Genomic DNA, 16154 nt, shown 5'->3' with positions numbered 1-16154 from the left:
TCAAGTTTCTGTGTTTCTATGGTTTTGTGATGAGGAAAGTTTGAGAGCAAGGAAATCTGCAGTTGAGACTATATTTGCTGCTCTAATGGAGGGCAAGGGCAGGGAGGAGGGTCTCAGGGTGGATTACAGGAGTGGCCTCCCCATGTTCACTTTGGCCACGGCCCTCCAGAGGTTTTCTAGAGCAGACCGGAGGTTTTCTAGAGCAGTGTCTGGAGCTCCCAGAGATCTTGAGTTTTGCTGCCAGTGCACACTCCAGAGAAGGGCCTGCATGGCTGAGAGGTGCTGAGTGCATCTGCAGCGCGGCATGTTTGAGAGTGCCCTCCTGATGGCCCAGCTCTGCCAAAAGACGCTGCAGGCAAAGCTGGCTAGCACAGAGCCAGCATCGTCCAGGCTGCGGGCAGTTGGTTCTTCCCCCTTCTCTCTCCCACTCCTCTTCACCCACCTTCCAAATCCTCCCTAGGCTAGGCTTTTCAAGCACAGCCAGATGGTGCCTTCCAACAGCAGACGATGGTGAACAGGGTGTATGATGCCAGGGCTCCCTCCCCATGCCCACGCCAGGCTCCAGCCCTCAGGAGCCACTGGGCTCTGATAAGAGGAGCCAGTCAGTCCTCCGCCCAGGGATGAGGCAGCTGGAATAGTCACTGAAGGCTCCTGCTTGTCCAGCCAAATGCTTAAATCCTCGCAGGCGCCATCCTGGCCTCGGAGCATGCCAGATGCGACTTGGGAAAGTCAGTCAAGGAGACTGACAGTGTGGAGAAACTGAAAACAAATGCTTTCTGGGCTCCGAGGCAGATGGAGACCCTAGGGAATCAGGCACAGTAAACAGACAAACATCAAATAAACAAAGCCTTTCAGGAGCAGCAACAACAGGAGAGCTAAAACCATGCGGCACTTTCTTTTTTGTGCATATTTGAAAATTTTTATAATAAAATAACAAAACAGCCTTCACCACATTGTCCATCACCCGTGCCCTTGTTTGTGCAGTCTCTCTGGCCTGGAAGGCCCTTCCTCTCAGAGTCTCCGTGCATAATTCCTACAGAGCCCACATGGCCCAGTCCAAATGCTACTTTCTCTAGGAAGCCTTCCCTGATTCTCCCTCCTACCTCCTCCACCCAGGGAGAACCAATGATGCCTTAGTCTGGGTTCCTATTTTATTTTGCTTATACCATTTTGATAGCAGTTATTCCATTTCACTTATAAAATAGTTATCTGCATGAGAATCCCACCAACAGCATAAGAGAGCCTCAAAGGCAGGCATTCTGGTCCACGCATCTCTCTATCTTCAGTACCCGACACGTGGTCCAGGACAATGGGAAACGATGAATGAATAAGTAGACCAATCGCTCATTCATTTCATAAACATTTATGGTGCCTCTGAATAGAACAGGCACTGCACCAGGCAGTGAGGTTAACAAGACAAACAAAACAGTGAACTCATTGGTCTCAGGGAGTCTCAGCTTGGGAGATGGAGACAGCCATCTAAACAGATAATTACAGCGAAGAGTTATTGGTGCAAACACGAAAAGTGCATCCATGGCTGTGGGAGGGTGTGAAGGAGACAGGGTTCAATTCTACCTGAGGGAGGTTAGGAACGTCTTCAAGAAAGAGGTGTTGCTAACTGGGTCCACTGGTTCGGGTCCGTCGAAAAGCAGATGAAAGAGAGGGTTAGGCATGCAAGAGATTCACTGGTGGAGGGAGCAGAAGGCAGGAAGAGCCCCGGACCACAATGTAGACCTGACGCCTGTGGAAAAAGGAGGATAGGGTAGGAAGAGTCTTGGATTTCAGGGCAGTTCCAAGACAGGTTCGGCCAGACCCATGAGGAGTCCTTGAGTCAAAGGTGCCCACTAGAGGAATCATATATCTTGTCTGATGGGGCGGCCTCAGTGCCCCGCTGTGTTCAGTTGCTGGCTGGTAACAGCCCACAGGAATCACAGCCCCGGTGTGAACATGGTGGCAGAGCCAGCAGGGCAGCAGCTGGGGTCGTTGTCAATTATGCTCCCCACTGCGGGAGATATGAACGGCACATTTGCATGGCTGCCACACTTGGTCTTTATATTGAAGGAGGTATCAGCAGGCACATAGGTGAGGGCATGTGGGAGAAGACAAAAAGGAAGATGTTCCAGGTTGAGGGACCTGCGTAAGCAAAGACACCAGAGCATGAACCCGTGGCTCGTAAGTAGCCTGTAATAGTTGGGCATGAATGGAGTGTAGGCTGGGTTGTGGGCAGGGATGTTGCAGCAAGAGATGGGGTTGGCTGGTTGGAACGGCTCCACCATGGGGGGTATTGCAGGGGACCAGTGGGGAGTCATTGAAGACCAGGAGGTGATTACAGCAGATCTGGGCTTGGAAAGAGGCTCTGGTGGCCGTATGAAGGAGGGCTCAGAGGGGAGGCAGGACTGCCAAACAGGAGGCCCTAGCAATGGACTAAAACAGTGGTGGTGGAAAAGGAGAGGAAGAGAGGGATGGATGAATGGAAGGATGGATGAATTCAGGAACAAACGAGTGAATGTAAGTGTCAGATGCAAGCCAGCTCTGCCTCTCTCACGGACAACTCCACTGCATTCAAATCCCTGAATTCTGCTCTGTGTGGAGATGGAAATGAAACACCTACTATAACTCCTTCCTGCTGAAGTTTCCATTAGGTGAAAATACGCCCTGACACGTTATCGAGGGAAAAAGGTCTCTCTCCGATGTCCTGCTCTGCAGAAACACACTAACACTTGTCCCCCAACCCAGGCTAGTCTCAGGCAGGCATGGACGCGACTCTGCGCCCAACGGGAGCACGAATGCCCAGGAGGCGAGCCCGTCCTTCTCTGCTCCATTCACTTTCAGGGCCAGATGGTCTCTGCCTCATTGACTTTCACTGCTGACGTAGCCTTGTTTGCTGGTTTCTCACAGGTTGCTTCATTCCCCTTATTTCAATTCATTCTTCCCTTGCCCCACTTCTGCACTTTGTGTCATGTTCATCACGGTGGCGAGGAGACAACTAGAGCTCCCAGCAGGTGGATGTTTTCAGGGAGCCGGCCAAACCTGGTTCCCACAGCTCGGCCCTCCCAGCTCTGGGAAAACATCGTGGTGGGAGCCCTGACAACAAACGGTCGACCCAGTTTTATTGAAAAATACTGCTGATTAAGCAAGATGGCAAGGCCACCAATAACAGCCATGACCACAAGGATGATTTCTGGTCCAAACTACTCCCTTCTCCCCAGCTCTCTGTTACCATCCTACATAAGGACTAAGTCTAAAAAGCAACTACAAGGACATTCCCCAGCCAGGTGCTCTGTTTGGTCACCAGCAAGGACGATCAGCGTATCCACCTGCTCACACGTGCCTTCAGGCCTGAAGGCCTCCACCCCCATATCAAAAGGCTCCATCTTTCCTTTCCAGTCAAATGACATCCCCTTCCACCTTTAAAATTCAGCTCTACTTTCTGCTAGTACCATGTTTCCAGCCATCTCTGTTCCCAACGTCTAGAGCCCTATCTAGTTGTGGCTAGTTGTTGACTTGTTTTGGTCTGAGTTCCCTTGAACATGAGGTGTTTCTGTTCTGTCTTCTTCATCAGACTCTCAGATTCTCCAGAGTGAGAAGGAAGGCTTGTTCCTCCTTTTGGGCCTCCAAGCATCTGGGGAATGGCCTGTTATCACTGTACAACTGAGCCACGTCGGTGTCTGTGACTTGCGAAGCCCAGCTTCTAGTTCTGCTCTAGCTATGCATTGAGTTCTTGTTCCCGTCCACTCAGTGGAAAGACCAGCTTCTGCTCACCCATGTGCCTACTCAGAGTTTGGGGACAATCAGTGTGACCTGCAAAGTGCTCTGAGATCCTAAGAAGAAATAGCAGAGAGAGACTCATGGCCATTTCCTGAAAGTGATCAACACTGGAAAAAAAAATCCTGTCTTATATTTGTCACATACTTTCACCGTTCTCGTGTGCCCTGGCCCTTCTTATTTGGCTCTGCCAGTTGGCTTTCTTGGCCCTCCTCCCCGCATGTCTTTACGGCAGTATGTAACCGCCTCACGTTTGGATTTAATTCACCCTAAGTGTATGGTTCCAAAAGCTTTTACTGACTAGCACATGGTTCTCTGGGCCCTGACACTGCACTTTGGTGGTGGTGGTGGGTGTGTGGGTGTGTGTGTGTGTGTTAGTGGAACTGAGAGAAAGAAACAACCCAGAAAGTGCCAGCTGCCAGCCTCTCTGGATTAATAATACCAACGATTGCAGAGACTTCCAAAGAGCTATTGCCAACTCTTTTGGCTTTTTTCAATACTATTATCACTTTTCAAGGACACCCCAAGGCCCTTTTACTTAAAGACATGACAGAATGCCCCAGATGAGAGTACTATTGATTTCTGTCTTCAAGGGCTGCAACCTCAATGCTTTGTAGAGGGATAGGTGGCTGCGGGTAGGTTTGACCTCAAGTTGGGGGTCACGGTTTCAGAGGGAGGGACGGCATGGTCTCCTGAGCTCATTTTGCACTAGGAGCCATGTGCCCACTTGCTCTGCCTTAGCCTGAGAATTTCCACCTGCCTCTATGAAGACATGGCTATAAAAATCCAGGGCTTCACTGGCAAAACAGGTAGCGTGGAAGTGCCTAGGCTCTGGCATGGACATTCTGGTTCTACTCTCTGCTCTGTCACTCACTGGGTGTGCGTCCTTCTCAAGGTCCCCCACCTCTTGGGGCCTCCGTCCCCTGTGACTTGGGCTGTGGGAGTGGGAGGATTGTCTTATGGAAAATGACAGTTGAGAGTCTGTGGAGGTCACTCATTGTGGGGGCAGGGGACCCAGAGAGGGCATGTGGCACAAGTGAGAAGACAAAAGCCTGAGAAATCTATGGAAATAGCTCATTCATGCAACACATATTTCTGGAGGGCCTACTCTGGGTCAGGGATTATTCTAGGTCCCCAACCAATGCTGTCCAATAGAAAGTTAACGGGAGCCACAATTTTAAACTTTCTAGTAGCCCCATTAAAAAAGTAGGAGGAAACAGGTGAAATTAATTTTAGTGATGTTTTAGTTCACCCAGTATATCCAAGGTATTATCATTTTGACACGTAATCAATGTGTACAGTACCAATGGGATATTTTATGTTCTCATTTTCATCCTAAGACTTCGAAATCCAGTGTGTGGCACATCTCACCTAAGGGCTACGTGGGCTTTGACACCTGATGACTTGGACTTGATAACAGTAGTGACAGCTGAGATTTATTGAGTTCTCACTAGGAGAGAGGCATTGCACTAAACACTTTCCATACATTAAATAATTCTATCCTATAACACAGCTAATAGGTACTGCTTCCTGCTTATTTTACAGAGACGAGGAAACGGAGGTCCAGAAGCTATAAGTTGCCCCAAACCGTATGGCTGCTGAGTGGTGGGCCAAGGACCCTGGTCGGCCTGATTCCACGCACTTAGATTTGTATTTACTATCCTCTTTACTGTGTCCCTTAGGGCCAGTTAGCCCATCTGAATCTGCTGACAACATGTGGCTGTGTCTTACCTCCCAGGGCTGTTGTGAGGGGATGAAATGAAATGTTGTAAGTGGTATAAATCGCTTGCTCTGCCTCACCCAGGACACCAAGAACGGTCACATTCAGCTTCCTCCAATTTAGATTGAAGTCACCCGTCAGCTAATGGGCAAGAAGTTCAGTGTCACCCTTTTGGGGTCCTCCCTATCCCTGGGACTTACCGAATCGTACAAGGAGATCTGCCTGGCTCCATGGCCACCTGCCGCTGTCCCTGTGTGCCACGTAGGGCCACGTGGAGCGCGAGGCCTCTCCCAGCTTGAGCTGCTGGTTCACACTGAAGTTGATCTGAGCTAACACCGCAGGATACCACCCTCCACAGCGGGTTCTTCAAGCCACAGCTCAGGGGCAACAAGTGAACTTAAAGTTTCAAATCTTTGAGCCCACAGGAAGAAGTCAAGATATTTCAGGTAAAAATCTAGATTTATAGTTTCTCTCAAAAAAATATAAAAATATGATGACACCCAGTCCATATTCCCACATGGCTGCCACTGAGCAGCAGCTGCCCTTTTAGAGGGGGCATGTGCTACAGTTGGCCACAGTCCTCACTACTCCCCACTGCCCCCTGGCATTGAAGAAGACTCAAGTTTTCATTTATCATCACATGTTTGCCATTGCTTTTAATTGCGGAGACCTATCTCTCTGTGTTCATGTCTCTATGAGACAGATGACACACAGACAGGCTGTGTGTTTCCTAAGGCCAGTAGCTTCACTTTCCTCACCCAGCTCCTTGCAACACCTGCCAGCTCTCAGGCTCCAGGCCTTCAGCCACACACACAGCTGCTCTCCTCTCCAAAGGCCCCTGTGCCGGGGCAGATGCAGGCCACCAGCCGTGCAGAGCCTGCAGCCTCTGAGCTTCTCTCCAGTTCTGAGAGCCTTTGAAACACTAAGCGTTCATTCTGTTCCCTAACAACACAGTTTGAATGTGTGGACACGCTTCTGAGGAGGCCAACCGTGGAAACCCCAGTGGTCCGTTTCTCCTTTGCTGGAACTTGGGGAAACATCCCCTGTGCCCCACTGAGCTGTCTTCCTAAGGAGACTGTGCAGTAAAGTAGGTAAGGGCACAGACTCAGAAGGCAGACTACCGAAATCTAAATCTGGCTCTCACCACTCACTACTTGTGCGAATGTGGAAGCGACCTGGTCTCCCTGTGCCTCGTTTTCCCAAGTGGGAGTTCTAAAGTATAAGGTGCTTATATCAGTACCTGGCACAGCTAGTCCAGGGTAAGTGATTGCCATCATTCTTGCAAAAATACAAACCAAGTGTTCAGAAGGTCACCCCTCTGTACCATTGAATCTGACTGGCACATAGCAGGCATAGGAAAATTGTTACTGTCTTCTCTCCTACTACCCACAGAGTGCCAACTCTGGGGGAGACTGACTTCTCCCTTTAGAGTTGCTGATTTCATAGTAGGGACTACGTACAAGCACTTCATCACCTCTCTGCACCAATAAATATTCACAATGACATGTGCCAAGGAAACAGGCCAACAACAAACAATCACATAGAGACAGAGATTGGATTGGTGGTTATAAGAGGAGAAGGGGGGCAAAAGGGATGATGAGTAATGATGGATTGTAATTAGTCTTTGAGTGATGAACATGATGTAATCTATACAGAAATCAAAATATAATGATGTACACCTGAAATTTACGTAATGTTATAAACCAATGTTACCGCATTAAAAAATTAAGAAAACAAACATATTCCCCCATACCTTATTATATATACATAAAAAAACAAAAAAGCAAGAAACAGGCCCAACCAAACAGTCCCTGTTTACTGCCCCTTTTCATGAGGGAGGAGGCCCAGGCTGCTCCAGCGTGTGCGCACACCTAAGGCGGCGGCCTGGCTCCATCCCAGTTACACCCTCCCAGTCCAGGCTGCCGCAGAAGGAAGGGGCAGCTGCACAAAGGTCTTCTCCCCACACAAACTATAGAAGGACAAAAGCGGGATTCTGCTCTGTGGACAAAACACAAATGCCAACCAAAGGGCAGGACGAACACAGCAGGGGGCCAAGGTCACCCAGGCACAGGGCAGGCTGCTCTGAGGGACCGGGCGAGCAGGCTGTGGAGGGGGTTTCAAGTGACCTGGAGACATTGAAAGAATAAGGGGTAGGAGCCAGGAGACCTGGGCTCCAGGTCCCCGTGCTGCTGACTAGTCGAGCCAACCGAGGCTAGCCTCCTCTGTCCTTAGCCTCTTCAGAAAAGAGGATGGAGGAGATGTTCTGACTGTCCCTTCTGACTGTGACACCCTGTGACTATTCCCTGGCCTCTTGTACTTGAGTGGCCATGCTTGTTACATGTTCCGCCTGGCCGGTCCCATCAGAGGCACACTGTAACCCCCCAAAGCAAGAACTTGGTCTATCAGATCCAGGCTCCTCTGTCAGGTGCTGCTTAGAACCTCAGAGCTAAACTGGGCATGATCAAAGCTGTTTTTTCCATAGTGGTGTCTTCCATGTGGGGCACTCCATATTTATGTATTCATTTATCCATTCTTCCATTAATTCCATTAAACACTTGTCATGGATAACACAGTGTGGGCACTGGGGAGAATGAACAAGAAAACCCAGGGCACAAAATCCAGCAACTTGCCCACAGGGCCAGACCCTGGGCCTCTGAGGACTGGTGGGTCAAACCATCCTGTGATGCCCTGCTCAAGAATACACGCCATGGCTACCCCACGTCACCCTAACTTCATGAGTTAGGTGGGTGCAGGGGGCACCAGAGGGCCAGGCCAAACTCTAGCGCCATCTAAAGCCCCATGCTGTTAAGGCCTCTTCCTCCAGCCTGAGTTACAATCTCTTTCCATGCGACACCTCCCTTCTCTTCTTATGGGACAGTGGATGGTCTAAAACCAAAGCACTTTCAGACATTTTCCCTAAAATGCACGTATCCTGGGCTCTGGCGTCAGGAGCCTCTCTTCTTTTCCCAGATGCCTGGACGGCCTCCCGCTGAAGGAGCCTGATAATAAATGAGTTCATTACCCTGGTTGCTGTGGCCACGACAGCCCATCTGCTGGCATGATTAATTAAAACTTTGACTGGCAATGGAGGTGCCATCTCAGGGCCGGAAAGCAATTAATCGGAGCATCTTCCAGCTTGTCATTTCTAATGGATCCTAGAGAGACTGACGCCAGAAAGAGAGCAGGGTCTTCATGGGTCTGTCCTATTGCTTTACTCTCCTTTACGTGCCCTGCAGAGTCCCCTCTCTGGAAGGGAGCCCATTCTAATTAAGTGGAGGCAGAGTGGTGAGCCAGGTCCTCCAATTCCCCGAGAGGGGCAGGGGTACATTTCCTTAGAAGAGGGTGTTTCCACTCCTTCCCAGAGCACTGCTTGTTGGGGTTTGAAAGGGGGTTTTGCTCTCTCTTTTCTTTACCCCTGCGCTCGGGCACAGTGGACTCCCTACTTTCCATCTCCATGTAGAGATGTTCGCATCACTCTCTCTTTGTCCTCCCAGCTATATGTGAAGCAAGGCTTCTGGGGAAGGCCTCAGGCCCAAGCAGAGCTCTTTAGCCCATGATACCAGAAGCCCCGCATTTTGGGGGATGTTGGTGTCCTGGTTGTAAATACAGCTGCTACCTTGGTCCCCAACTGTCTGTGTAATGGTATGCTCATCTCCATGTTAGAGCCAGAGGGCAAGGACATTCTCAGAATCTGAGAAGGAAGCACACCGCCTCTAAGAAGACAGGCACCACACTTGTGTCTTTTTTTTCGTGCAGCTCACCGGTCCTGGAACATCAGAGAGTGAGACCCTGTGTGGGCTTCTCATTTGGATGAAGCCATTGCAGGTGCCTCTTTGTGCCCTCACAACCTAGAAACACTGTTAAGTTTGCCTTTGGTCTACAGACATTCTGTTTCTATATCACTTGTTCCTCCACATCTCATCCCCCAGTGTTCTACTCCCCCTGAAACAAAACTTACTCTGGATCCATCATTCACACTAAGGTGTAAATAGCTGATAACAGTTTTTTTTTTTTGAAAGTTGTCTGTGTTTTAAAGATTTTATTTATTTTCCCCCCAAAGCCCCAGTAGATAGTTGTATGTCATAGCTGCACATCCTTCTAGTTGCTGTATGTGGGACGCGGCCTCAGCATGGCCGGAGAAGTGGTGTGTCGGTGCGCACCCGGGATCCGAACCCGGGCCGCCAGCAGCGGAGCGCACGCACTTAACCGCTAAGCCACCGGGCCGGCCCAGATAACAGTTTAAACTATTATCTTTATTAGGAGCATCTTCATTTTAACAGGGACCAAAGCCTTGAGCTATGGGAATGAAACAGGTGCATTTTCAGAACAGGAACCAACAAATGGATGGAAGGAGCTTTGGGGTCTTTTGGACCTCTGAGAAATGAACTTTTATATTAACACATTGGATCAGCCCCTCCTTTTTTCTATATCCTCAACACTACCCCTTCCTGGAGTTAGCCTCATTTCACCACATTACCAATAGGAAGAAAGTGGGGTGCAGCGTGTCTCCTCTGGATGGCTTGTCATGTAAGACTCACATACTCTCAGGAATGAAGATGGAATTGTCCTAGAATTGCAGGTGACCTTGAATTAACCCCTGTATATACTTGGTTGCTTCTGGTAGATGTTTGTTTCTTTTTGGTACCATGAAGTGACAAGGAGATGGCTTGGAGACAAGAGCTGGGGGAATTGGAGGTAGAGTTGGGCTGAGTATTGAACAAATACAGCTAAGAGAGAAGAGGGCAGGCAGGAAATTTGGGTCATCCTCGGGGACATTTTGACTCACACCAAGAGTTGGCTTAAGAGGTCAAGTACTGCTTTCCCTACAAATTCATTGCGGGATTATAAGGAAGAGTCCCCATCTCTCTGCCTCTCTTTCTTTCACATGTCCATTCAGAGAGTCTTTCTTGACTTCTTCTTGTGTGGAAATATGACAATTAGGAAAATGTCATGTGGTAAGAGTTTTGAATTTTAACGGAGGAGACTTCACTTACTTTGTCTCCAAGCCCCAGGGCTCCCTGAGAATGCTGGATGTGCTCGGTCTGTTTGTTTATTGATGTGCCTGGAACAGCCTGGAGCGTGGTAAGCCCTCCACAGATACTCGTGGGAGAAATGAGTGAAAACAGACTGGCAAGTGTCCTTCCATCCTCCGCGTCGTCCAATGATTTTGAACTTTATAAGGTCATGGAGCCCTATGACCACACAGTATCTCACAGCTCCTCCCAATAAGGAAAACGTCACAGAAGGAGCTGCTCAGGTTCAGGTGTGTATGTATGTGGGGAGGGCCCCCTCAGTTGTCCCCCCCATTCTGAATTTGCGAATAAGGAAACTGGAGTAAACAGAGACCACAGACTGTGGAGCCATGTGCCCCCTCCTCATCCAATGATCTTCCCGCTCCTCGAGGCCACCAGACTGCCCCGTGGACGGGCCTGAGGCACCCGCCGGGTCACCCCTGGCTCTTCCCAACCAAAACAGCCCCATCTCCGTCTGTCATACATGTCAAGCTTCTGCAGAGGCTTTCATTTGAGGAAAGGGTTCTAATGCTTAAAAAAGACAACCATTACTGAAGCAGAGGTTGGTTGGGGAACTCAACTTCCCTTTGTTCTATGGCAGTGAAGAAGTCAGAACCAACATGTACAAGGCAGGGATCAGACATGCACACTCTTCCCTCTGCTCTCTCTGGGGGTTATCGTCTCATTCTGTGCAGTGGGGAGCAGGCTCCTGCCTCACGGACTAGGATTTAGTTTGGAGGAGAAAGGGAGAAAAGACAAAGAGGAGAGTGAGGAGGGAGAGACAAAGGAAGAACCCCCACTTTGTCCCCCGGAGCCCCAAGGTACAGAGGGACCAAACGCCTCCCAGCTCCAGGGCAGGAGCAACCAGCCAGCCTTCCTGCCAGTCCCTCCAGGCAGATATCTGGAGCTAAATATTGCCAAGAGGAGGGACACACCAGGAGATGGTGCCCAAACTTGGCCACACACGGAATCAGCTGGGACCTTCTAGCACCACTGATGCCTGCCTCCTGGAGGATTCTGTCAGCGGGTCCTGTGACCCAGGCGGCGGGGGTTTTTAAGCTCTCCGGGTGACTCTAACGTACAGCAACGTCTGGGAACCAGCGTGCCAGGAGCAGGGACGTGTAGTGCAGCCCGGCCTGACACGTCCCGATGAGCAGGCTCTGTGATTGTTACCCTACCTCTCACGGAGTGTGGTGCCCAGGGAACAGGAACCAGGAGCTGCACAGGACAGAGCTGGAGGGAGCTGGACAGTGGGACCCAGGCACCTGCAGCCTGAGGTTATTCTGCTCCGTGGGGCTTCCTGGGACACGGGCAAAGGACACAGACAAGAGGTCCTTTGCAGGAGGCTGCAGAAAACAGGAGGGGAAAAGGGGAAAAAGGTCAGAGAGGGACGTGGCTGAGGCAGGAGGGAGGAGGACAGGTGTGTGAAGGTGGGGCAGTGAGCAGCCAGGTGGCTTGCTGAGGAGAGGGAAGAGGCTGGGGGACAAGCTGACCCAGGCTGAGAAGTGGGTGGGAGGGGCCAGACAGGCACATGCCTGTGACATTGGGCCCCGGATTCCCAGGAATCTCAGGACCCAAGGGGAACAGGAGAGACAGATCCTGTGGGTGGGTTGGCTCTCGGCCACCCCTCCTCTCCGCCCCCTGGGGGGCTGCCCTGGTTTGGACCCTCATTCTCTCTTTCAGGCTATTCCAACAGCCTCCGAACGGCTCTCCCTGCATCCTCTCCATCTCTGTACACTGCTGCCGGAATAGCCTTGCTGGAGCGCCCATCTGATTGCCTTTCTCTTTTCAAAAACAGGGTTTTCCCCACTATAATTGCTCTGACCCATCTTTGCAGTCTAACTGCTCACCATTTTCCATCACGCACTTCACCCTCCAGCCAAACCAAACCACTCACCTTTCCCTGGACCTGGCCTGAACTCTGCTGTGTCCTCTATTTGAACGTCCTGCCCTTCTCCTCTCGCTTTATGAGATTCTTTTTCCATTCGTGGTCTGTCTTAAATGCCGCCAACTCCAGAAAGCATCCCCAGTTACCAAGAAGGAAATTAATCTCTTCTTCAGTGCCCCCAAAGCTCTTCTTCGGTCTCTTTTATAGCCGTTCTCACCATGGATTCCAGCTATTTGTGAACTTCTGGAGGACTAGCAATGTTCTTCCATCCTAATGTCCTGGGGTGCCCAGCAATGTTTTGGACACAGCAGGGCCTTAATGCATGTTTATTAAATTGAATTTTATAGATAAGGAACCCACGATACACGTACAGGAATGAGTGGTCACATGGACCTGCTTGTGGGGCAGTTGGAATATCAAGAGGGGACCCTTCCTGCCAGCCTTGGTGTTGGAAACGACCCGGGGTCCCACTTCATGCCCAAAAGGGCAAACAGAAGGACAGGACCACGTGCCCGGGACCAGATATGACCACAGGGTCTCCTTCCTCATAACATATACGAATTTATGATAAAAAGACACAGACACACACTGATCAACAATAACAGCTGACACTTACACAACACTCTGCAGTTTGCTTCATATTCACATTCTCAGTAACTGCAGAGACACAGAGTCCTCCTCCACAATTCAGCAGTCTGACACTCCTCACACACAAGATGGACGAATGCTCACTACCTCCCCATCGAGTGAGAACATCCCTCACACACACACACTTTTATATTTATAGAAGGAAGGGGACTAAAATTACTGGGTCCCTTCCACATTTCAGGCGCTGTTCCCGGTATCTGACAGGTATAAACACACTCCCCGAAGGTCTCCTTACACTGTGTGTGTGTCTGTGTCCAACTCAACCCACCTCCTCTCTGTACCACACTGCTTTCTTCCAACTCCAAGCATTTGTTCTTTGCGGACATAGTAGCCAATCTCAGTGGCTGTTACGGGTTGAATTGTGTCCCCCACAAAAGCTATGTTCAAATTCTAACTCCCAGGACCTCAGAATGTGACCTTATTTGGAAACAGGGTTGTTGCGGATGTACTTACTTAAGATGAGGTCTACCTAGAGTAAGGTGGGCTCCTAGTCGAACAAGACGGGGTCCTTATAAGACGCCCAAACAAATACAGTGGCCCAACAAGAGGATGTGTGCACGCTGGGCACAGGTTATGCCTTGTGTGTGATGAGTGAGTGTACGTGTGTGTATGTGCTAGAGGGTTTGTGTCTGTGTATGCACATGTACTATGCAGGTGAAGTCACGGATGTATTTTTGCCCCTCTACCATCACACAAACACACCACTATACCCTTCAGCCCTGAAACTTCCAGTGTCCCCTTGGCTTGGACTATTAATAAGAGTCGTGTACTCCCCTGCCTCCCTTTGCCAGTGGGCACGTGGTTTAATCACGGGGCACGTGATTAAACCTCTATTAGGACACTCATCAAAGTAGCCCATAAAAGGCATCTAACCCTGACGCTGTTGGAGGATTCAGGGCCCAGGGAGTTGGGAAAAGGGGAGGAAAATCTTTAAGCAAAGGAGTCAGGTGAAGTGACACATTGCGATGTGACCGAGCTGCTGAGGTTCCAAGACTTGAAACACATACACATGCACGCGTGCATGTCTCCCATCTAGAACTCAAGCTGCCTTGAGTTCTTTTCTCAGAGAGCTTCCCATTCCTCATCTTCTGCTCTAACATCCCGAAAGGCAGCTGTCCATTTTGTAGGAGAAAACAGGACTGTTGGAGTGATGCACCCTGGACCACAGAGCAAGGGCGGAGATGGAGGTCTCTCTCCGAGCGTTGTTCCTGATAGGCTAATCTGCGTAGGGCTAGGGGTGACCATTCCTAGAAGGCAGAGTTGGGCATTTTGAAGCCAGACAGATGCTGGTGTCGAGCAGGAAGAAGTATAGAATTGGAGGGGCCGAGAATAAGGGAAATGTTACTGCGCACTTACTGTGCGCCAAGCATTGATGTGGGTCATCCCCACTCATCCTGACAACCCTGGAAGCCAGGTACGATTAACATAAACCCTGATTGACAGTGGTAGAAACCGAGGCCAAGAATGCTTGACTAACTTGGCCATGGTTACCCAGCCAGGAAACGGGAGAGGCAGGATTTGGAATGTAGGCAGTCTGATTGTAGACTGGGCTCTGATTCATGATATTCAGTGGAAATTAAAAAGCAGGCTTCTAGGGGGAGAAGAGGGATGGAAAAGGAGTTGTGGAATCACCAAATAGCACAGACTCTCCGATGGCTGAAGCCCTGGATCACAGAACTGAAACTCCACGTCTGTACTCCTTCCTCTGTGCCCCTCTAGCTCTCACAACTGCCAAGCATGGGCCAGCCGAGGGCCAGCGTCATGGTGGAAGGAGAGCTGCACCTCCTCAAAGCTCTCCCCTAAGCTCTGGTGTAGGGAGGTCAAAAAGGGCGGGAGGGACACAGCATGCCCTCCCAAGGAGGCCCCAGATGTTATGGTGGACGGCAGGAATCGTTCCGGCTCCATCTAGAGACTTCTGCAGACTCTCTGGCTATGACACAGGATGGAAGAGGAGGGACGAACAGGAGGGCCGTGGGGACTGAAGTTCACTGACACTTATTGGCTAACTCTGTTGGGAGTGTTACTTCTATTAACTGATTTTAAATCTCAAACAAACCCACCAATGACCATATACAGCGAAATGGAAGTCTGGAAGGGTGAGGCGACTTCTCTGAGTTTGCATAGCTAGTAAGTGAAGGAACTGGGCGACAGAAACGGCCAGTTGGCTAAGCCAGTATCCATTCTCTCCCCCTTCTCCCTGAACTGTCTCAACTAGGATGGCTGATATAATATATATCCTCTCACTTTCCCCGGACTCCCTTGCAGCGAGAGTTGGATGTGTGACAAATTTCTGCCCAAAGAAGTCTGCTGCATCAGGACCACTCCGGTCTTTCCCGACAACGAGGCAGCCTCAGCTGGTGCTGCTCTTTCCACCTCCTTCCCTGCTTGAAATGGGTACAAGATGCGGGAAAGGCTGAAAGAATCCGTCTTCGCCCATGACATTAGTGAGCCACGGAATCACCAGCAGCTGCCTAGGCCAGACTTCCTGTATCGGAGAAAATGAAGCCGTATTTTAAGCCAGCGTTAGTTGGTATTCCCATTATTCATAGTGCAAAGTCCACATTTGTGCCACGATACCTGTGAGGGGAACAAGAGGCAGGCACTTGGTATCATCACACCTACCAACCTATTTTTTTAACATTTTTAAAATTGAGATGCAAACTAAAATGGTCACTGGCATTTTTTTCTTTCTTAACATAATTAACGGTATTTTTGATTTGAAGAAATACTGTATTTGAAAAGATCCCATGAAACAGACTGCTGGCCCATCAGGTTTCTGGGTTCTCCAAAGACCATGTTGACCCTCCCACTGCCTCTGGTTTGCTGGTACTAAATGGAGCGAAGGATGGGAGGGTGAGTCTTTCTCTCCAGGGACAAGAGGCCACACATCTGTTTAAATAATTACAAGCCTTGGCAAGCTTCCTGCTGCTTAGAGAACAAAAAAAGGACACTTAAGCCATTTATGCCAAAATATATTTATGCTGCTGGTGAGTAAAACTTTTCCTCAAATTGTCTTTGGAGCCTACGAGTCATCCTTTTGGATTTCTGCAGTAGTCTCCCAATTTTGAGTATATTCGATGTTTGGAAACAGTGAAAAGTCACCTCTGGTCAAACCCTGTGA

The sequence above is a fragment of the Diceros bicornis genome, chromosome 37 (assembly GCF_020826845.1).
Source record: "Diceros bicornis minor isolate mBicDic1 chromosome 37, mDicBic1.mat.cur, whole genome shotgun sequence".
Taxonomy (NCBI): domain Eukaryota; kingdom Metazoa; phylum Chordata; class Mammalia; order Perissodactyla; family Rhinocerotidae; genus Diceros; species Diceros bicornis.
This window is presented reverse-complemented; position numbering follows the sequence as displayed.